We start from the raw sequence: 22,716 nt of genomic DNA, 5'->3' as shown, positions 1-22,716 counted from the left end.
CATCCATACAACACCTCGCCTGCCCTTCACCACAGCTGCTCCGCTGTTTAGCATAAAGCGCTGTAAAGGTTACCTAAAGCAGAATTCAAGGCACATAAATTATCCCCCGTCCCTTATCTGTTATTGTTTTCAATAGCTTTAAAGCTCTACTTCACCCTCACAGTTTTTTTATTGTTAGAAGAGGTGAATAGTAATAGTGTTATTACTCACAAAACTTTTATATTTGATGCAATGGTTTCAGAGAAACCAGCACAGGGAGGAGGTGGGCTGGGTAAGTGTTGTGCTCAGAGTGAAAGACAGACTAATGCCCCCTCCCAGCTCCTCCTTGTGCTGCTCAGGGAGGAGGTGGGCGGGGTAACCTCTGTGCTCAGGCTGAAGGACTGAATAATGTCCCCTCCCAGAGGTGGGTAGGGTAAGGGTAACCTCTGCGCTCAGACTGAAGGACTGACTAATGCCCCCTCCCAGCTCCTCCTTGTGCTGCTCAGGGAGGAGGTGGGCGGGGTAACCTCTGTGCTCAGGCTGAAGGACTGAATAATGTCCCCTCCCAGAGGTGGGTAGGGTAAGGGTAACCTCTGCGCTCAGACTGAAGGACTGACTAATGCCCCCTCCCAGCTCCTCCTTGTGCTGCTCAGGGAGGAGGTGGGCGGGGTAACCTCTGTGCTCAGGCTGAAGGACTGAATAATGTCCCCTCCCAGAGGTGGGTAGGGTAAGGGTAAGCTCTGTGCTCAGACTGAAGGACTGACTAATATCTCCTCCCAGCACCTCTCTGTGCAACACAGGGAGGAGGTGGGTGGGCTAAGCTCTGTGGTCAGACTGAGACTGGCTGGTGTCTCCTCCCAGCTCCTCCCTGTGCAGCACAGGGAGAAGGCGGAGTAAGCTGTGTGCTCAGACTGAAAGACTGGCTGGTGTCTCCTCCCAGCTCCTCCCTGTGCAGCACAGGGAGAAGGCGGAGTAAGCTGTGTGCTCAGACTGAAAGACTGGCTGGTGTCTCCTTCCAGCTCCTCCCTGTGCAGCACGAGGAGGAGGTGGGCGTGGTAAGCTCTGGGCTCAGACTGAAAGATTGTCTGGTGTCTCCTCCCAGCTCCTCCCTGTGCAGCACGGGGAGGAGGTGGGCGGGGTAAGCTCTGGGCTCAGACTGAAAGATTGTCTGTTGTCTCCTCCCTGTGCAGCACGGGGAGGAGGTGGGCGGGGTAAGCTCTGGGCTCAGACTGAAAGATTGTCTGGTGTCTCCTCCCAGCTCCTCCCTGTGCAGCACAGGGAGAAGGCAGGCGGGATAAGCTTTGTGCTCAGACCGAAAGACTAACTGGTGTCCCCTCCCAGCTGGCAGCTGAATTGCGTTGTTTTCATTGTAATTGGCGCCATCTTTTGCCGGCGCCTAAACTACTCACTGAGCGTCGCTATAACCGTAACTTCACCTCCTGGCTGAAGGAGGCCAAAGTGTTTCGGAATGTCTTCTAGAAAAAGATTAAAAAAAAAAAAAAAAAAAAAAAAAAATCACCAGTTAAAACTAAGTTTATTACGTTTGCCAGAATTAATCTTCACAGATATTTTATTAAAAAATAATATAAAAAAATAATAGTAGTAGGGTACGGGGATCAGGTCTATGCGTTTATTTATATTCGCTCTATTTATGTGCACTAAATTTGCTTCCAAGCAGCCTCAAGCTCAATAATTAGGTTTGCTTTAAACAATTAGGCGGATATTAGAGAAGGTCGCATCTGGCACTAGAGTCATCCTAATCTGAGCTGTCCTCCATAACTGGTATATCGAAACGCTGCTGCTTTCATGGTGTGGGTGAAGAGCACCTGTCACAAAGCCACCATGGAACAGGAAGTTGCTTGGTTTATCAGTCTATCCTGTATAGCAGTGAAAGGACTCTTCTGTAGCAGATTATGCTGCTGGCACAGCTCAGTGAGAGTGACTGAAGAGTCTGATCATAGCAGCTCCCTCCGCATTGTGCAAGTGACAGGTGCTCTTATGTTTAAGGGCCCTTATTAAATGTGTTGGTATTGCCTCAGCTCTTTCCTGCAGTTCTTGGTGTAATATGAATTACCAGTCAATCAATGTTTTTAATTGGTGATAAATGATGTATCGCTGAGAGTTGCTGCACTCCTGCTGGAGATACTGGAAACTTTGTACTTGAATTTTGGGATGTTTTAAACTTACGGTTTCTAATCTGCTCCCCAATGGACATACTAGGCCTGATCTACTAATGGTTACCCATAACTGGAGACCATAAGCAGCCGGGGCCTTTAATCAATACACTTTTTATCCTAAGTTTTCTCCTCAATATAGTTTTTCATCTTCTGTTTAACATAATTTTTGCACTCTGCAAATGAAAAAGTACCAAAAAAGTAGAGCATCAGGAAGAGTATTTTACTTGCTGATGGCTTAAAATGGGATTATACTCCCAAAACTAAGATGTCAGTAACTACTCTTAGTTACATAAAAGAACATTTGAAAGCATTCCCAAGTATTCCCTGTATGTAAAATAGTTTATTTTCACTGCAGAGAGGAGTAGAAGCTTGCTTATCTCTGGTCATCGGCAAAGGTAACAATCTCTCTGTGCCTGTGTTTTCACCCCCCTCTGAATGGACACCTCACCCTGGCAACAGCAAATTCCTTTCAGCAAAAAAGGAGGGGGGCGGAGTGAAGACACAGACACATAGATTCTTACCTTTGCTGATGCCCGAGATAAGCAAGCTTTTCCTACTCTTTGCTGTGAAAAGAAACAATTTTACACACAGGGAATATTTGGGAATGCTTTAAAATGTTCTTTTATGTAACTAAGAGTAGTTATTGAAATGTTAGTTTTTGGAGTATAGTTCCACTTTAAAAGGGATTTTATTAACAAGGTGTGAAAATCTCACCTAGAAGAAAACTTAGGAGGTAAAGTGTATTGAATAAGGGCCCAGAAGGGATTCGGCAAACCTACCTTGATTTATTAAAACTTGCCTGCTAACATTTGTCTGGGTCATAATAGACCATAGCAAGGATTATAGAAAAATGAAAAATATATTGCATTATTGGGGTCACCTAGGCCTACAGAGCCTTTATTTATTAACACATTTGTTCCCACTGATGGTGTGTGTTTGTGACTGGAATTAGCCTGATAGAAGTCAAGTCAGGGTTGCCACCTTATAGCAGTTAAAGGGGTTCTGTTTACCTTTTTAAAAACAAAAACTGCCACTTACCTGGGGTTCTATCGGCCCCCTGCAGCCGGAATGTCCCGCGCCGCCCTCCTCCGATGCTCCGTTCCCTGCCGCTGGCACCGGTGTAATTATTAGTCTAACTAGACGAATAGAAGTGCGGCTGCGTGGCCACGCACTCGCTCCCATGCGCGTCAGCGGGAGCTTACTGTGCAGGCACAGTACGAAGTTTTCCTGTACTGTGCCATGTGCAGTAAGCTCCTGCTGATGCCTGCAGGAGCTAGCACGTGCGCGGCCACGGCCTAGTTAGACTAATAATTACACCGGTGCCGGCGGCGGGGAACGGAGCATCGGAAGAGGACGGTGCCGGACATTCCGGCTGCAGGGGGCCGATAGAAGGCCCAGGGAAGTGGCAGTTTTTGTTTTTCAAAAGTTAAACAGAACCCCTTTAAACCTAGTGGTGGTTTGCGGAGTCAGAGGTCACCAGCGGTGGAGAAAATGTGTGAATAAAGCCTCTTGTGTGGTCAGTTCACAGAGATGGAGAACATTTCAAAATTACAACTGTTCTCCTCTCCTTCTGCATTGCCATATTGTTTTTAAAAAGTACAATTTCAAATGTTTCCTTAATAGACAAATATTTTTATCTTTTTAAAGAACCACTGTCATGAAACATTATTAAATTTAAAATGCATAGATATAAATGCACACTTCTCCCAGAATAAAATGCAGTATAAATTACAGACAGACATGACAGCTTTTAGACTAGTCCATCTTCTCAAAAGAGATTCTCAGTATTTCCTTTATTCTTTACAAAAACACTCCCTGGAAAGGATGTAGAGAAATACGTTAGCCCACTTCGATATTCCTTTGCACACTATTTTAGCAGTTGAAATGAGCAACTACCATTCAGTAAGTGCTTTTGTAAATAAAGAAATAATTTTGAATCCCCCGTGAGGAGATGGCCTAATCCAAAAACGATCAGATCTGTCAGATTTGTTGCTACGCACTATAAGTGGAAGCAACACAGGAAAAAAAATTTATAGTGCATTTTACTCAAGGGGAAGTTTATTTTACTTTATTTTTTCTCCATTTTTTTGCAATAGCTATCCTTTAAGGTTATTTGCTGAAGAAGCATGTCATTAATTCAGGTTACTGACCTGTAAGTATTTGATTGGCTGGTCATGTCCATTTCTTAGTTCTGCTACCTGTGTAGGCTACATGACCTCGCCAATCAAGCGAGATGCCACATGACCGTGACGGGCCAATCAGAGACTTACTAATCAATAACCCGACTAAGCAGGTCACAGGCTTCTGCATGGATTCTTCTCTTCCATAAGACTTCTCACCTCAAAATTGGGTGTTATCTCTACACACCTACCAACTATCTGTACAACTATCTACCAAACTTGTCTGTTAAGCCCCATACAACGTTTGTTGTGAAACAAGTTGAAACAACTAAAAAAAGTATTTTGCTATTGTTCAAACAGCTGATAAGACTGATAAGATGTCAATCCAACTGTTGGATTGATTTCTTATCAGTCTTATCAGCTTTTTGAACAATAGCAAACGATTTTTTTGAGTTGTTTCTCAACAAAAGCTGTTTGACAATTGTTCTGCATAAAAGACCGCTGTTGAGCGTGTAAATGGGGCTTAAAGTGGATCCGAGGTGAACTTTTACTCATTGCATAATTGTGTTCCTTTCCTATTGTTTATAGGGCATTCCTCAAGCCAAATACTTTTTTGTTTTTGTTTTAATACTCAAATTCCCTATAAACTAAATAAACCACGCCCACATGTTTTCAGAGAGCCTTGGCAGTAGCAAGGGCTCATGGGAGCTCAGTCTGGGCAGGAGGAGGTGTTACTAGCCATTCATTTCAGAGGCAGAGGGGAGGAGGGAGGAGGGGAGATTGGGGTTTTTTTTACAGGCTGAGTACTCAAGATATAGATAAGCCTGCCTCTGTGTAATGTGTACAAACATGGCTGCTGTCATTGTATCACAGGAAGAAATAATCATTTTCTATTAAAGCTGTTTGCAGCTAGAATTGCTGTGTAAACTATCTAAACTTTAGATAAGATATATAGTCAAGTTACTTGTTATAGTTAGCTTTTTTATCCCGGATCCACTTTAACAGACAAGTTTGGCAGATAGTTGGACAGATAGTTGGTAGGTGTGTATGAACCAGTTAGAAAGTGCTCTTTTTGAAATTTAAATACAGTACTTTTAAACTGGTACAAATGCAGAAGAAATGTTTGTGTTTTGTTTTGTTTTTTCAAAATAATGTACATACTGTGTGAACTGAGGCCTTATTTCAGTATACATTAAGTGTGACTGGTTCACCTGCCACTTTTTGATTTATGAGTATACTATTAACGTTTGGCTTACATGGAGTATTCAGGCAAGAAAGACCTCACTAAGGAACAATTAAAATAAAAATATTTAGATGAGTACAAATGCCTGTTTGTGACAGGTTTAGTTTCCAAAGATTGGAAGCTGCATACAATAAGTTAATCTTGGATTATGAAAACCCTAAACATGCTGGACTAGGGTTTTTCGCATTGTTTTTTTCTTTTTTTTCTTTTTACTTTTGTTTAGTTTATGCTTTATGATTTGGGTGTTTTTTTTGTTTTAAGTCTAAATACATAAAAGTGACTGACTGATCTTGTGATTAATTCTGCTACAATGATTATCATTGCTATTATTTTTTTTTAATTATCAGATGGCCTTTTGCATCCACTAGACACACAAACATGGACTTGCAGTTGTGATTAATAATATTTTCTTCCAAAATTGTAAGCTGTCTGCAATCTAACATTGTGTTGGGTGCTTCCCATTCTACTCTCATTCTTTGAGATTCCACGATTGGTCAAAAACAGTGATACCGTACAAAATGAGGGACAACTGAGTGCTTTTTAAAAGACTATTTATTATTGGTCCCTTGGCAACTGCTTGGTTGAATTAAGTTGTCCCAGTGTTTGTATTTCATGCAAAACCAGGACAAGAAGAGAGAAATTAGTATAATATGTATTTTTTTTCCCAGAAAATAGGTATCTAAACCTTGTTATTTAAGGGAAATAGACAGTCAGATTACATTTTTCTTTGTCTTAGTGGACACTTCAAATGAGACGTTGGCAATAATTAGCAACTGGTTGATACTGACAACTCTTTCCCTAATAAATACACAGTGAATGGGTTTGCCTCTGTCTAGATCGGCGTATTTATGTGCGTAGAATGTATGAAAGGGTAAAATGAGGAGGAAAGGGAAGGGGGAGGCCTAAGAACCTTTTTTCCCAATCATTCCCAATGGCCTGGCTGGGATATGGAATGTGTCTGTCAGCAACTAGAAATGGCCTGTGTAAGGCCCTAATCTGCGAAAAAGTCCCAGGAGAAAAATGGTTGGAAATGGAAACAGAGCTAGTTTACTCTTGTTTAAAGAAATAACTTTAGAGAAATTTTCACAAGTAAAAAAAACCACACACATAAAGTACTACAAGCAGAAGCTGGGAAAAAGAAATAAAATGTTAACGATATGCGTATCTCGCTTGCATTCATTGTGCGTAACTTTATTTTACTTCAAATTAAATCTGTCATGTTTACATTTTTTTTAAAAGAACGTTAACAGTTTTAAATTATGAATTTGGAAGGGCTAGCCTGTTATTCCTGTTCTCTGGTGACTGAGAAGGAGGGCCTGATACATAAAGGGAGTGACCTCAACTCCTAACAGCCAATCAGTGCTCTTTTGACTTGAGAACATTTCATCGGCTTAATTTTAACGTATTGTTTTTTTGTGGGTTATTTTTTTTGCTTTTTGTCCTATTTTAGGCTGGTAAAACCATGCTATAGTGATCAGAAAAGGAAACTTCTCTCACATGTCAAAACTTTCACACCATCAAAAACAACTCATGCTCATAAAAGTATTATAAAAAATCTGGGCATAAAAATGCATAGCTTAAAGAGACACTGAAGCGAAAAAAACAATTATGATATAATGAATGGGTTGTGTAGTACGGATAATTACTAGAAGATTAGTAGCAAAGAAAATATTCTGATTTTTTTCAGTTATGCAGTGTTTTTATAACATTGCATCATTCTCTAATATTTGCAGTTTACACACTACACTCAGCATTCTAAATGATTTTACAGAGCAGGCTGGGGAACTTTTGAACTGTCCTCTGCAGAGAAAAAGAAAATACAATGACTGACAGTTGAGATGATAAGCTTTAGAATACAGAGCTCTCTGTGACTTAAATCGAATGTTGGAGAGATCAGTAAAGCTCTTCTGCATAGATAACAACTGAAGTTTCTTAACTCTTCCTGTACTGGAAACAATATTAGACTCATGTCTCTCCTCTTAATGTTTTATGTCTTAGCAGTACTACACATGCAAATCATTATATCAAAAGTATTTTCACTTCAGATTCCCTTTAAAGAGAAACTATTTCATCAAAACTTTTTAACCACAAAAATGAGGTAACAGTCAATTTTCTTTCTTCTGTCTACAAATTATTATTTTCTGGGTCACACTTGTATTAAAGAGAGATGTATTGTACATTGTAATACTTAAAAAAAAGCAAAAAGTTTTTTTTTGTTTTTGTTTTGTTTTTGTTTGTTTTTTTACAAGTCTCTGTGCATCTCAGCTATAATGTAATCAACTCATTCTGGGTGTTACCATGTTGAATCATCTTCATCAGACATAGTGGATATTGGAGGCAATGACTCCATGTGCAGTTGATTGGCCGTTCTTGACTGTTCCGTGTAGCGTTGGACAATTCATTAAACATATCAGTGTCGCTAACAGTGAATTGCAATCTTCTCAAAAATGGCTTCTTGAATTTAAACTAGAAAAAAATAGGGTTTCGTTTCCATTGAGTAGTAATTATTTTGTAGTAGCTGATTTCATTGTCTCGGCCCGTCTTCAATACCACTGGGCATAGCCTCATACATAACTGTACATTTAAAAAATATATATGTTACTGTGTGTGTGTGTGTGTGTGTGTACACAGTGCGTGCACGTGTGTTGTAATAATTATACATAAGCACCTTTGCATACAGTCTCCACCCCCCCCCCCCCCCCAGTCAGCTTATATGCATGCAGTATTACGTACTTGTACATATACACCCTGTGTAAACCCCCCTTCCCAAACACGCATGTGCGCACGCACGCATGCCCACACACACACACACACACACACACACACACACACACACACACACACGCGCATACACACACACACACACACACACACACAAACACGTATACACACACACACGCATACACACACGCATACACACACACACACGAACGCATACACACACTCATACACACACACGCATACACACACACGCATACACACACACACACGCATACACACACACACACACGCATACACACACACGCATACACACACACACACACGCATACACACACACGCATACACACACACGCATACACACACACGCATACACACACACACATATACACACACACACACACACGCATATACACACACACACACACAGAGTCACACACACACACGCACACACAAGTTGCAGGGAACAGAAAAATATTTGATCAGTGGTAGAATAAATAAACATTATTTAACTAGCATTCATTTTCTGGCCTTGGTGAATGCTTCATCTTAGTATTTTATTGCATTTTCTCTGCGTTCCAGTGCTGTGATTTTGTAGAAAAAAAAGGTGAATGAATTATACATATGTATGTGTTTTAATAGTTACACGTACGCACGATTTCTCACAATCTCACCTACACACTTGGCTTACGCACACGTGTTACGCACACCCATACACCCTGGATAATTATTTTTTATTTTACTTTATTCAGAGTTACATTGGGGGGCAAAATCTGAACTCCACTCAGCAGCTGTTTAATTAGCACAGCCTATCTTTTGCTTTTTCTTCTGAAGTATTTTTTGATAAAGGTTGTATCACAAGGATTATTCTGGATCACTAACCAATAGCACTATTTGCATTTTGACCTATTAGAATATTTAAAACCGCTTTTGGGGATTTGTTATTATACAGAAAAAGCAGGGTGTGTATAGCAATATACCGCAGGGCCGGGCCGAGGCATAGGCTGGAGAGGCTCCAGCCTCAGGGCGCAGTGTAGGAGGGGGCGCACAATTCATTCAGCTGTCATTCCTAATTGTGTTTGAAGCAGAAAGAAATAAGAAAAGGAGATACATGGAAGTGACTACAAGCCAGATAACAAGAAATTAAGGTGTTTGGGGCCCTGGGGTGCCTCTTAGTCTAAGAGCAACCAGTGTGACGGCTGGGGTGAGAGGGATGGAGGGGCGCACTTTGGTGTCTCAGCCTTGGGTGCTGGAGGACCTTGTCCCGGCTCTGATATACCGTATATAGCTGGTTATATACATAACACCACCGCAACATAAACTTATTTATCTGATTTTTTTTTTTTAACCTTTTTTGCTTACTTTATCATCAGAGTTCTGCTTTTAGTATTGCCCAAATGTTTTGTTTTTCTTACTTATTATTTTACCTTTTGCGGCCCCATTTTCCACCTATTATTTCCGTCATTGTGCTTGTTTGTTGTGTTTTCCCCTCGCTAGCCTCTCCTCGGATTCCTCTGGCCAGTTAATAGTTCCTGTATCAAGCGCTCTCCCTGCCTTTTAGTTATGTTTTACGTAATTGGATCTCTCGTTGTCTCCCTGTCCTGTTCTCATTACCCAACGCGGCGAATTAACCCTCCTGTGAGTGCAGGCAGTGCGCAGTGCGTTAACGAGGACTGACAGTAAAGAGGCAACGGATCACTAGGGCGTGAAATTGTTACTTTTTAAGTTATGCCACTTTTTAGACCAGCAGCCAAGAGATTCAGCTTGTTAATTTTTTTTTTTTCCTCTTTGCAATTTTTTTTTTTTTTATACGACTTGTGTTTTTATCGTAATGATCTCATGACAGTTAGCACACTTTTTTTTTTTCCCGACCTGGTAAAATGTGACGAGGGAATAAGCGCTGGTGTCACACTTCACCCCTATGGCGCTAGGATATCCTTTAATTGGAAGTAAATCTGCAGCAGTACTTACGGGATTATATATGTTTGGAAAATGTAACATGCCACGTTATCTGTAAGGCTAAGCTGATCATGTTTTATTGCAAGTAATTGGTGTTCCATTTTCTGCTGCCTTATGGCAGAAATAAAACATTTACAAATATTGGCTTGTCTTCCGAGTTTATACGTCCTCGAGAAGCGGTGAGCTGTGAGATCGTTTTATTTTTCCAATACCTCTATTGCAGGATTCCACCTAAAGCCCCAGCATTTATGCTAAACAGCTTTAGGCGGTGCTATATTCCCCCCTTATGTTGTACAGAAATCTACGTAAGTAGATAACGACATCAATGTCATGAATGTTTGTAGACGAGGATATTGGTGTTGGTGGGTCAAATAATAAGATCATTAAAAACAGTTTAAGGAGAGGTACGGTTGGCTTACCTCTCCTGGAGATCTCAAGTTAGCCAATATGACTCAATGAGATTTAAAAAAAATGTTTTTGCACACAGTAAGGTCAGACAACGCATTTTGCTGACCTTTACCCGCTTCCTCAGGTCAACAGTAACCACCAAAAATGTGCCTGTAGCCAGAGAGCCGTCAGATTTGAGTGTCTCAATCCAGACTCAAGTCTGACTGCTCTCTGGCTATAGGCAGATTTTTTTGGTTGGATGTGGGTAATTGTCAACAAAATGCATTTCTGGCCCTACTGAGTGCAATAAAAATAGTTTGAGTCACATTAGCTATTTTGAGAGCTCCAGGAACCAGACTGGTTTAATGATTTTATTATTTTGGGCTCATTCACTCAACAATATCCAGGTTTACACCTCTATTGGGAGGCCATATGTTTTTTGAGTAGTTTTTAGTCAGGAACAAGCTAACTACGGGAATACGACCTTCTGAGGACCCTTGCAGACCCATAAGAGGGCAGGAAATCCTCCGTAAACCATTTTGGTGGTTGCATAAGTAACGCAACCAGCTATTTGTCAGTGATTCTACTACTTCTTTTATATTTTGGTGTTTTGACTTATTGCACTATTGGTTCCTTGTTTTTGTCGACCTTGTGTTTTCTCGGTCAGTGGATCCCTTAGCCCACACCAGGGCCCGGGCCGAGCAAAGGCGAGAGAGGCTCCAGCCTCAGGGTGAAGTCTAGGAGGGGGAGCGCAACTCACTCAGCTATCATTCTCCTATTGTGTTTGAAGCAGAGAGAAATAAGAAAAGGAGATACATGGCAGTGACTGCAAGCCAGATAACTAGAGATTAGAGCGTTGGGGCCCCTGTTAATAGCAATCAGTGTGTGACAGCTGGGGTGGGAAGGATGGAGGGGCGCACTTTTGTGTCTCAGCCTTGGGTGCTGGAGGACCTTGTCCCAGTCACACTCATAGACATGGTCATTGTTCAAGGGAACCAGAGACGAAGCATCCTCATGTATTTTACCATATATATCAGTATACCATATATATCAGTGGGAACATTAGAGAAAACACCTACCCTGCTCTCTGTTTCATTCTTCATTGTTCAGCTTGCTTCTTCACAGCCCTGATAAAATCCCTGACTGAGCATTCAATCTGGCTTTGCTATAATGACTCAGCTATAATGATTGAGCAGAGCCACAAGGGGGTAGGCTTGTGCTTGAAAAGACACCAGAGAAGATAGACTCAGCTATAATGATTCCTGAACAAAGCCAGACTGAATGCTCAGTCGGGGATTTTATCAGGGCTGATAAGAAGCAAGCTGAACAGTGAAGAATGAAACAGAGAGCAGGGTAGGTGTTTTCTCTAATGTTCCCACTGATTTACAGTATATGGTAAAATACATGAGGGTGCTTCGTCTCTGGTTCACTTTAAGGCCCACGGGTCTTTTCCTCAGGAGAGTTTTGGGTTTCTGAAAGTAGTTGCTATAACTTGAAGCAACGTTCTTAAATAGTCCTGCCATCTGATGAAGAAGATAGAAGACTCTCATTGATAAGTTCGATAGGCCACCATGTAGATCATGTTATCAAAGTATTATTTATAGTAAACTAGCTGATTGCCCGGCGTTGCCCGGGTATGTATTTGGCTGGTGTTAGCTCCGCCTACTTTTTCTAACCCTAACACACAATTACTCACTGACCAAGTTTGTGAGCTTTGCGGTCTTTGGTATCAATAATCTGCTTTGAAATGAAACAAATCTGATTGGCTGTGTGTGGCTCCACCCCCTTTTCTGAATTTGAACCCCAGTCACCCAATAACCAACTGTACCAGGTTTGAGGCCTGTGCCATTAACAGTTCAAGAATGGTAGCAATTAAATATTCCCCTTGAAAAGCAACAGGTGAAGTTTGATTCACTTTTGTAGGCTCCACCCACTTTTCTGAATATTAATCCCAGTCACCCAGTGACCAACTGTGCAAAGTTTAAAAACCCTGCTATTAACAGAATGGCTGCAGTATACATTTTCCCAGTGAAATTTGTATTTGTCTCCACCCACTGATGACCCGGCGTTGCCCGGGTATGTATTTGACTGGTGTTGGCTCCGCCCACTTTCTAACCCTAACACTCAAACACTCAATGACAAAGTTTGTGAGCTTTGGGGTCCTTGGCATCAATAATTTGTATATTCCCATAGAAATTAAACAAATCAGATAGGCTGTTTGTGGCTCCACCCCTCTCCAGCATTTGAACCCCAGTCACCCAATGACCAACTGTAGCAGGTTTGAGGCATCTACTATTAGCAGTGTGAAAATGGCAGCAATTTAAATATTCCACTTGAAAATCAACAAGTGAATTTTGATTGGCTATTATAGGCTCCACCCACTTCCCTGAATATTAATCTCAGTCACTCAGTGACCATCTGGGCAAAGATTAGGAACCCTGAAATAAACAGTGTAAGAAGGGCTGCAGTTTACACTTTCCCAGTGTAATTTGTTTTGGCTCCGCCCACTTTTTGTAACCTGGACACAAAGTCACTACTCAATGCCCAAGTTTGAGAGTTTTGGGGGTCCTTGGCATCAATAATTTGTATTTTCCCATGAAATGAAACAAATCTGATGCACTGTTTGTGGCTCTGTCCCCTTTTCTGAATTTGAACCTCAGTGACCCAATGACCAACTGTACCAGGTTTGAGGCTTGTGCCATTAACAGTGCAAGAATGGCAGCAATTTTTATATTCTCCTCGAAAAGTGACATGTGATTTTTGATTGGCATTTTTAGGCTCCACCCACTTTTATGAATATTAATCCCAGTCACCCAGTAACAATTAACTGTGAAGAAGGGCTGCAGTTTACAATTTACCAGAAAAATCTGTTTTTAACTCCACCCACTTTTTGTAACCTTGACACACAGTCACTACTCAATGACCAAGTTTGTGAGCTTTTGGGTTCCTGGCATCAAAATTGTGCTAATGGAAGCAGTTTATCCAGCAAAGAAATCTGGCTTTTTTTGGCTCCGCCCATTTACTAAATTTGAACCCCGAACACTTAACAACTGACTGTAGCAGGTTTGAGGCCTCTGCTATTAACAGTGTGAGAATGGCTGCAGTTTCAATATTCCCCTTGAAAATCAATAGGTGAATTTTGATTGGCTGTTGTAGGCTCCACCTACTTTTCCGAATATTAATCCTAGTCACCCAGTGACCAACTGTGTGAAGTTTGAGAACCCTGTCATTAACAGTGTAAGAAAAACTGCAGTTTACATTTCCCCATGTAAAAAGTTAGTTGTTTTTGGCTCCACCCACTATTTCTAATCTTGACATACAGTCACTTAATGACCAAGTTTATGATGTTAGGCCTCTGCCATTAAGAGAGCATGAATGGCAGCAATGTAAATATTCCCCTTGAAAATCAAAAGGTGAATTTTGATTGGCTGCTGTAGGCTCCACCCACTTTTCTGAATATTATATCCCAGTCACCCAGTGGCCAACTGTGTCACGTTTGAGAACCCTGCCAATAACAGAATGGCTGAAATCAATCTAACAAATCTGATTGGCTGTTTGTGGTTCCACCCCTTTAGTGAATTTGGACCCCAGTCATCCAATGACTGACTGTATCAGGTTTGAGACCTCTGCCACTAACAGTGTAAGAATGGTAGCAATGTGAATATTCCCCTTGAAAATCAATAGGTACATTTTGATTGGCTGTTGTAGGCTCCACCCAGATTTCTGAATATTCATCCAAGTCACCCAGTGGCCAATTGTGTAAAGTTTGGGAACCCTGCAATGTAAAAAATGAAGTCGTTGGCACCGCCCACTTTTTTTCTAACCTTGACATACAGTCACTCAATTATCAAGTTTATCAGCTTTGGGGTCCTTGGTATCAATACTTTGTATATTCCCATTGAAAAATAAACAAATCTGTCTGTTTGTGGCTCCGCCCCCTTCCTGAATTTGGACCCTAGTAACCCAGTGACCAACTGTACCAGGTTTGAGGCATCTGCTTTTACCAGTATAAGAGAATGGTAGCCGATGAAATATTCCCTTTGAAAATCAAAAGGTGAATTTTTATTGGCTGTTGTAGGCTCCACCCACCTTCCAAAATCTTAATCTGTCAACCAATGACCAACTGTGCAAAGTTTGAGAACCCTGCCATTAACGGTTTAAAAATGGTTGCAGTTTATATTTGCCCAGTAAAAGTTCTTTTGGCTCCGCCCACTTTTTGAAACCTTGACACACAGTCACTCAATGACCAAGTTTGTGAGCTGTCAGGTTCCTGGCATCAAAAATGTGTGAATGGAAGCAGTTTATCCACCAAGGAAATCTGATTGGCTGTATGTGGCCCCGCCCCTTTAGTGAATTTGGACCCCAGTCACCCAATGACCGACTGTAGCAAATTTGAAGCCTCTGCCATTAACAGTGTAAGAATAGCAGCAGTTCAAATATTCCCCTTGAAAATCAATAGGTGAATTTTGATTGGCTGTTATAGGCTCCACCCATTTTCTTGAATATTAATCGCATTCACCCAGTGACCAAGTGTGGCAAGTTTGAGAACCCTGCGATTAACAGTCTAAGAATGGCTGCCGTTTACATTTACCCATTTAAAATGAACGGCTGAAATTTGATTGGCTGTTTTATGCTCCACCCCCTTTTCCTGGATTTGCAACCTCGGTCACCAAGTGACCAACTGTGCCAAGTGTGGGGACTCTGGCTTGATTACTGTGAGAATGGCAGTCTTTTACATTTTTTCCATTGACTTGAATGGGTGGAATCTGATTTGCTGTTTTTAGCTCCGCCCACGTGTGCAGGGGGGCCGCGAGACCCCCAGAACATATCATCCCAGGCAGTAAGGGATCTGTGTACCAAGTTTCGTTCAAATCGGTCAAGCCGTTTTCGCGTGATCGCGGCACATACACACACACACACACACATACACACACACACACACACACACACACACACATACATCCGATTTTATATATATAGATATCTAGCCACTTAATCTAACTCCCCCCAGCTCGGGTTCATATTGCATCGCCTAATAAAACACTTGTTTCACTTTGAGGTAGTTCCGAAAAGGTATTCAAAACAGGGGTAGTGATGTGGTGGGAACTAAGATTTCCCATGATGTAAATAGTGAACGTTCAACCTGTGAGTCAATGAGTGTCATTTGTCATAATTTCTAGACTTGGGTCAAGTTATTAGGAATCCTTTCCATTCCACGTCACTGAAGATTAGGTTTTGGACTTCTTTCGGTGCAGTTAAGTGTTCGGATTAATTTCTTTTGTGCCCAAAGTGTGGTCTAGAAACCTTTCAAGGATTCTGATAGCAACCCTTCTGCCATGACGTTTACTTAGCAGATGAAAAAACTGAAATAAAGTAATCCTGCACCCAAAGATTCCATGCATGACTTGATGGTGAGACAAGAGGGGGTGTATATATAAGCAGAACATACTACTACAAACTATTTTAGACTTCTAAATATATCGTCTTAGAATATGCTCTTGGGTGGAAAGCAATGTAATTGTTTAAAGAAGAAAAGCAAACAAGACACAGTCCAATAAGTCATGTATTGATAATTGCATGCTGTCACTTACAGTGTAACAAGTATTGATCACTTAGTTCAATAGTGAAAATCGGACGCCCAGGCAGGGGGTAGCTCTGCTTACTGGTTTAAGCTAGAATTAGCTTCACCCCCATGGCCCCCGGGTGGCAAGAATACGGGGGGGGGGGGGGGGGGGGTCGGATGAGGGGTGGTCGTGAAATTGGATCACAAAGTGCACCATGGAAGATAGGTCTTTGGAGTCAGTTAAAAAATTATCCAACTCCGATTTCTCAGTTTATGAAACCACTGACTTTGACTCCAACTCCTACTCCAGGTACCCAAAATGGCTCTGACTCTGACTCCTCAGTCTAATACTTATCAGGGCTATAGATTTGGTACTAGTCAGCCAACTCCTGACTCTGACTCTTCAGTTTATGAAACCACTGACTTCGACTCCAGGTACCCAAAATTTCTCCGACTCAGACTCCAACTCCGACTCCACAGCCCTGATGGAAGAATTGACTTTTATTAACCACTTTTCCCACCACTACAGTATATCTAAGTCCTCTGTGACTTCATCTAAGCCACGAGGACATTGATATAAGTCATGAAGCTGAAAGCACAGCTGTGCAGGATCGTACTTGCTCCTGTCCAAAACCTCCGGCACTATTTGCTGAAGCACTAATAGGTGAAAGGGAGTATATGTTCCCTGAGCCAATAAGATTGAATTTTACCATTAAAAATACTTTTATTTTCTCAGTGCACAGTGAAAAATACACACTGTAGCATTATTTCAGAATCAAATATTTTCACCCATAAATTGTGACAGGAACGTAATTTAAGTTTTGTGATAAATAGTAGAAATAGCCAAACAAAATTTGTGTTTGTTTTTTTTATCTACAACAGCGCTTTTTATTTTTAAATTAGAATTGGTAAAATTGAGAAATGTGTTTTCCTATTAAAATGCATAGAAAACAAAATTGTTTGAGGGAAAAAATGCCATACAATGAAAGCCTATTTAGTCGTCAAAAAGGATATATATTTCATTTAGGTGTCATAAGTAGGGATAACTTTATTGCTGATTAAATAGGGATTATAAACACAGTTAGCCAGCACACCAGTATGTAGTTTCAAATACTTCGCACTTTTATTGTGCAATTATTCCACAATTGGTTCCGACAATTGTTTCGGGGGCCTCACAGAGTCCCCTCTTCTCAAGGAATGTGGTACTTTAGTCTTGGAAAAAAAAAAACAATATATAGTTCATTTAGGTGTCATAAGTAGGGATAAAGTTATTTCTGATTAAATAGGGGCGTAGCTAAAATGTCAAAACTGCTCTGGTCCATAAGTGGGAAACAAGGTCTGGATGCGAAGTGGTTAATAAATTACTTAAAAAAAAAAAGTATCATGTTAGTTTGAAATCTGTGTATTACGTGGAGGCAGCCATCATTGCCCTGTATGTTAGCGTACTACTGATCCCAGCATATTCTGCCGCAGCAGAGGTGTCACGATCACCTCACCCTGACGATGTATACGTACGTGGCTGAACAGGAAGCAGTGAGGACACCCTTGGGTGCACACATGAAACAAGCTACTGCTACTGCGGTTTAAAACAAGGAACAGATACTGTATAATAAGGTGAATAATCAGGGCCCATCAAGCAGGATGTAAACAAGACTGCTGTTTTATTTTATTTTTGTGTTACGGCTGTTGGTGTTTAACGCTAAACGTCCACGGTGTAATTTTAGCCTGCGAGGTTGCGCTGTTAGATATTATTGTCTATGAGACATAAAAAGCTAATATTGCCTTGTCTGGCTGCGTTTCCAGAAATACGTTATTATCCTCCGATCCCTCCAGGTCTCAGAATTAGTAGCAGAAGAGAAAATGGTGTAAAGTTTGCTTATTTCGGAATCCTGATGAGGTATGAAGTGTCTCGTGATACCCACAGCTGGGGGTTCCCTGCGTAATAATATGACCTGTTCTGCGATGATGACATCGGCTATGTTACACGAGGGCATCTGTGTGCCATAGTCATTAATCCCATTCATGCCGCCAGGGCTGCATTTTCCATAAGACACTGTAGGCGCATGCCTACAGGCGCCTGATGATGGAGGGGCGGCTCACTGCCCTCCCCTAGCGCCTCCCTCCTTCCCTGTGCAGAGTCCCGAGCAGAGCGTAAATGAGAGGTTACTCCAGCTACCTAATACTAAGGGACCCTGCTGTGGTGGCTACCTATGTTGGGCAGGGGAAGTAGGAAAAAAGTGACAACTGGGCCACCCAACACAATTGTGGTGCGGATCGGACGGGCTTTGTGGGTTGCAGGAGGGTGAAGTCTAGGGTGCCGGAACATCTGTGTCTATAGGCTCCTGTGAGGTAAATCTGGGCTTGGATGCCGCACTGAGTATGGTCATGCCACTGTGATTATGATCCAATCATTCTGTCAGTGCTACAGTGAGAAGGACAAGGCTGCTGTGATGAGGCCTGCAAATGGGCCACTGTGCCACAATGATTGTTTCTATTAGTGCCACAAGTGAGCAGAAAAGAGTGAGACTAGAGTATACATGTCAAACTCCAGCCATCAGAGCCATTAAGTTTGCCCCCCTCCAGGTGGTTTCCCCACTTTGCATTATGTTTGGCCCACTCCACATCACCAGGGAAGCCATATTGGAGGTGAAGCCCTAGATCGCCAGGGAAGCCATATGGAGGAGGTAGGGGGAAAGCACTAAACACTAGGGAACTGTATATGGGAGGGTGGAGGCCACTAGACACCAGCATGCGTGTCCAGGAGGCAATGATGGAGTTCCCACTAAACTCTGAGCCTGATATACAAATCTCTGTTTGTAAGGGCAGTTTATCAGTATTTTACTATAGACAAACACAGATCCCATTTTTACATGAATCCTCCCCCTAGTACCTAAACCACACCCCCTCCTGATGCCTAAACCTAATTTCCCCTCCTAGTGCCTAAAACAAACCCTTCCCACCTAATGCCTAAACTTAATCCCCCCCCTCCTAGTGCCTAAACCTAACCTCCCCTCCTAATGCCTAAACCTAATCTCCCCTCCTAGTGCCTAAACCTAAACTTCCCTCCCAATGCCTATGCCTAAACCGAATACTCCCTCCTAGTGCCTAAAACAAATCCCTCCCCCCAGTGCCTAAAAATAATTTTCCCTCCTAGTGCCTAAAATGAACCTCCACCCACCTAATGCTAAAACCGTATTCCTACTTCTAGTGCCTAAACCTAACCTCCCCACCTAATGCCTAAACCTAATCCCCTCCCTCCCAGTGCCTAAAACGAACCCCCCCACCTAATGCCTAAAACTAATTCCCCCCTATTTGTAGCTGATCAGCTACTGCAACACAAACCTATATAGTATTAGTTAATACTACCGGCACCCAACTTACCGCCTGGGTGCTCAATTACCGATACTCTGCTTTGGCATTGATCGGACGCCTGCCAAGCCGCGCCCCCAAATCGCCTGCTTCGCCCCTCAATGCCACAGCTAAGATGCCCACATGCCACAGTGACTAATCCCAGCACACATTCCTCTAAATTCACCGCTATGACAAACATTCAGCACATTGGGTTCGTTAGCACAAATCAAGTTGAATCATTGCAGATCGTCGTGCTGTAGATTTTACTCGGCCTTACTCTTGTGCCAAGCGCGACAAAAAAGTGTGAAATTTCCGAGCGCCTAATAGCACATTAGCGTCACCAGCTGTTTTGGCTGCTAGACAATTTTTTTACGGACTTAGTCATAAGCCCCTTTCTTTTTATTTTTTCACCGCCATTCTGTAAGTTGTAAGAGCGTCATGAATATACCCAGAACCCCGGCGTCCTCTGAAAACCAAATGCCGCCTAATGATCTCATGATGTCATTTGAAAGGAGCTATTTCTATGACACAAATTCACTACCCCCATTAAAAGCCTGGAGTTATTCCCCGCAGCAAATCACGGCTCCAAGAGGGGGGGAGGAGAGACGCTTCTTTTAAATTAAGTTTGGGATTGATTTAACATCCGAATTGTAACTCATATTTGAATTTAAAAGCGCTGCTATAAAAATTCCGGTGCCGGAATGGAATAAATTGCGGTTTTACTACCACAATGGGTATCCCGATGTCCTAACCTTTTTCCTCCGTTATTTTAGTTCAATAAATAAACCCTCATTAGTCTATCCCCATTTCAAAGAGTTTATTAAATTTTACAGGAGTAATTAGCATAAGCTGTGCTAATTTTTCCAGAAGACTAATGAGTGAGTTTGCTAATTAGGTTTCCAGCGCAACTATCAGAAAAATAAAAAAAAAGATAGCATTGCAGAAAGTGGATCAGTGCAGATTCTGTTTTTTTTTTGTTTTTTGTTCCCCAAGCTTATCGCAATCAGAGGGGGAGAAGAAAATCTGAATCTGCCGGACGTGAGATCAGATTAGGTGCCTCGTTTTGGTGGCTAAAATATAGGAAATGAATAGGTACTCCATCTATTCATTTTTTGGTGTTCTTCATATTTTTTTTTTATTCGGTAAAATATTAAAAAGCACAGGTAAAAAATGTGATTTCAGTTTGGAGCGCCACCTGCTGGCTTGACTGTCCAACATTATAAATTCAAGAAAGGCTTTGTTTTGCTGCGGTGTAGTGAAGATAAAATGACCTTGCAGAAAAAGGTTGCCAAAAACACCAGTCACCCCCCTCTCTACCACTTATTTGAAGGAGAGCATGAGTGTTACAGCCGCTAGACTTCAACTCCCATACTTATCTGTGGCAGGGGCATTGCTATGGTGGCCGCAATGACTCAATGGGGGGAGGAGCATGGTGGTATTTGTAGAGGTGTTTTTGGCATGTCGTACGAGGGGAGGGAGGGGGTCTGGTCTTTCACTTTAAAACTTCCCCCCTGTCCTTTTCTGCGGGAGGTAAATGGAGCAGGGAGGAAGCATCCAGATTGCACGCCCCCCATACTTGTGCTCAGAGAATCCAGGCAGTCTGCTTGGAGATTGATCCAAAGAGATGTTGCGCTCCTCCCTAGATGATAGTTAATATAATCTCCAATACCGGTTCGCAACATCAAAAAAGTCAGATAAAGCGTATACAGGGATGTTTGCGCTCTATACGGTACCCTGCTGGAGGCATAGGACAAAGTTCAGCAGTGATTCAGTTCCAACATCTGTACCAATATGGTTGTCCACTGTAATCTGCAGTATTGATCCTCAGAGAAGAGACAAAAAGTAACAAAAATCGTAATAGTGTAGTATCCTTTTAACTTCATGCACTCCCACCTTAAAGAGAATCTGTATTGTTAAAATCGCACAAAAGTAAACATACCAGTGCGTTAGGGGACATCTCCTATTACCCTCTGTCACAATTTCGCCGCTCCCCGCCGCATTAAAAGTGGTTAAAAACAGTTTTAAAACGTTTGTTTGTAAACAAACAAAATGGCCACCAAAACAGGAAGTAGGTTGATGTACAGTATGTCCACACATAGAAAATACATCCATACACAAGCAGGCTGTATACAGCCTTCCTTTTGAATCTCAAGAGATCATTTGTGTGTTTCTTTCCCCCTGTTCTTATGCACTGAAGTTTCAGGCTGCTTGTTTCTTCCTGCAAACAGCTTTGCCTGTGTCTGTAATTCTTCAGTATGTGAAAGCCCAGCCAGCTCAGAGGACGATTTATCCAGCTTGTAAAAGATAAGAGAGAAGAGAGAAGCTGCCCTAATCTAAATAATACACAGGCAGTGTGCAGAGAGGGGCCTGGAGGGGGGAGATGTATCACAGAACCACAACACTGAAGAACTTGACAGCCTTCCAGACACAGGCCGACAAGTCTGACAAGAGAGAGATAAGTTGATTTATTACAGAGACAGTGATAGTATAAAGTGCTGCAGTAAGCCAGAACACATTAGAATAGCTTTTTGAACTTGTAGGATGATAAAAAACAGGATGCAATTTTTGTTACGGAGTCTCTTTAAAGAGGAGCTCCAGCCTAAACAAACATACTGTCATTAAGTTACATTAGTTATGTTAATTAATATAAATAGGTAATATAATCTCTTACCCACCCTGTTTTAAAAGAACAGGCAAAGGTTTTATTTCATGATGGCAGCCATCTTTTTGGTTGAAAGGAGGTGACAGGGAGCATGAGACACAGTTCCAACTGTCCTGTGTCCTGAGCACCTCTCCCAGTTGCTAGGCAATGTGAACAACAACATAGGAAATCCCATCATGCTCTGCACAGCATCAGGGAAAAAAAGCACGGGCTTTTTTTCTTTGATGGGTGGAGCTTAGCTAAAAATGCAGCTAAAAATGATGCTTTGGTAAGAAAAACAAAGTTCTGATGCTGTGAAACTGTTAAAGAAACACCAAGCCTTTTCAGTTCTGCTGAGTAGATTTTTAGTCCGGAGGTTCACTTTAACTTGTGTGACACGTGCGAACACCCGTACATACAATAATATATGCAAAGCGCTCACCAGATTGATATGCAGCTCAATCACAAATAGCACATATTGCATAATCAATCAGCATCCACTATGGTTCTCATGGCCCCTGTCATTTCCTCTCTTACTCTCCTCTGCCTGATTGTGTATGCAGTGCCCACCCTCTTCC

The 22,716-nt window shown here is 41.9% G+C and overlaps 1 protein-coding gene across 5 annotated transcripts in view; it reads left to right on the top strand.

Annotated features, from left to right (window-relative positions):
- Nucleotides 1–22,716, top strand: part of EBF1 (EBF transcription factor 1) — a 481,397-nt gene that overhangs the window by 56,970 nt on the left and 401,711 nt on the right. The window lies entirely within an intron of this gene.

Source organism: Hyperolius riggenbachi, chromosome 3 (assembly GCF_040937935.1).
Source record: "Hyperolius riggenbachi isolate aHypRig1 chromosome 3, aHypRig1.pri, whole genome shotgun sequence".
NCBI lineage: Eukaryota > Metazoa > Chordata > Amphibia > Anura > Hyperoliidae > Hyperolius > Hyperolius riggenbachi.
The sequence above is the reverse complement of the archived record's forward strand: the minus strand, read 5'-3'. Positions and strand labels throughout refer to the sequence as shown.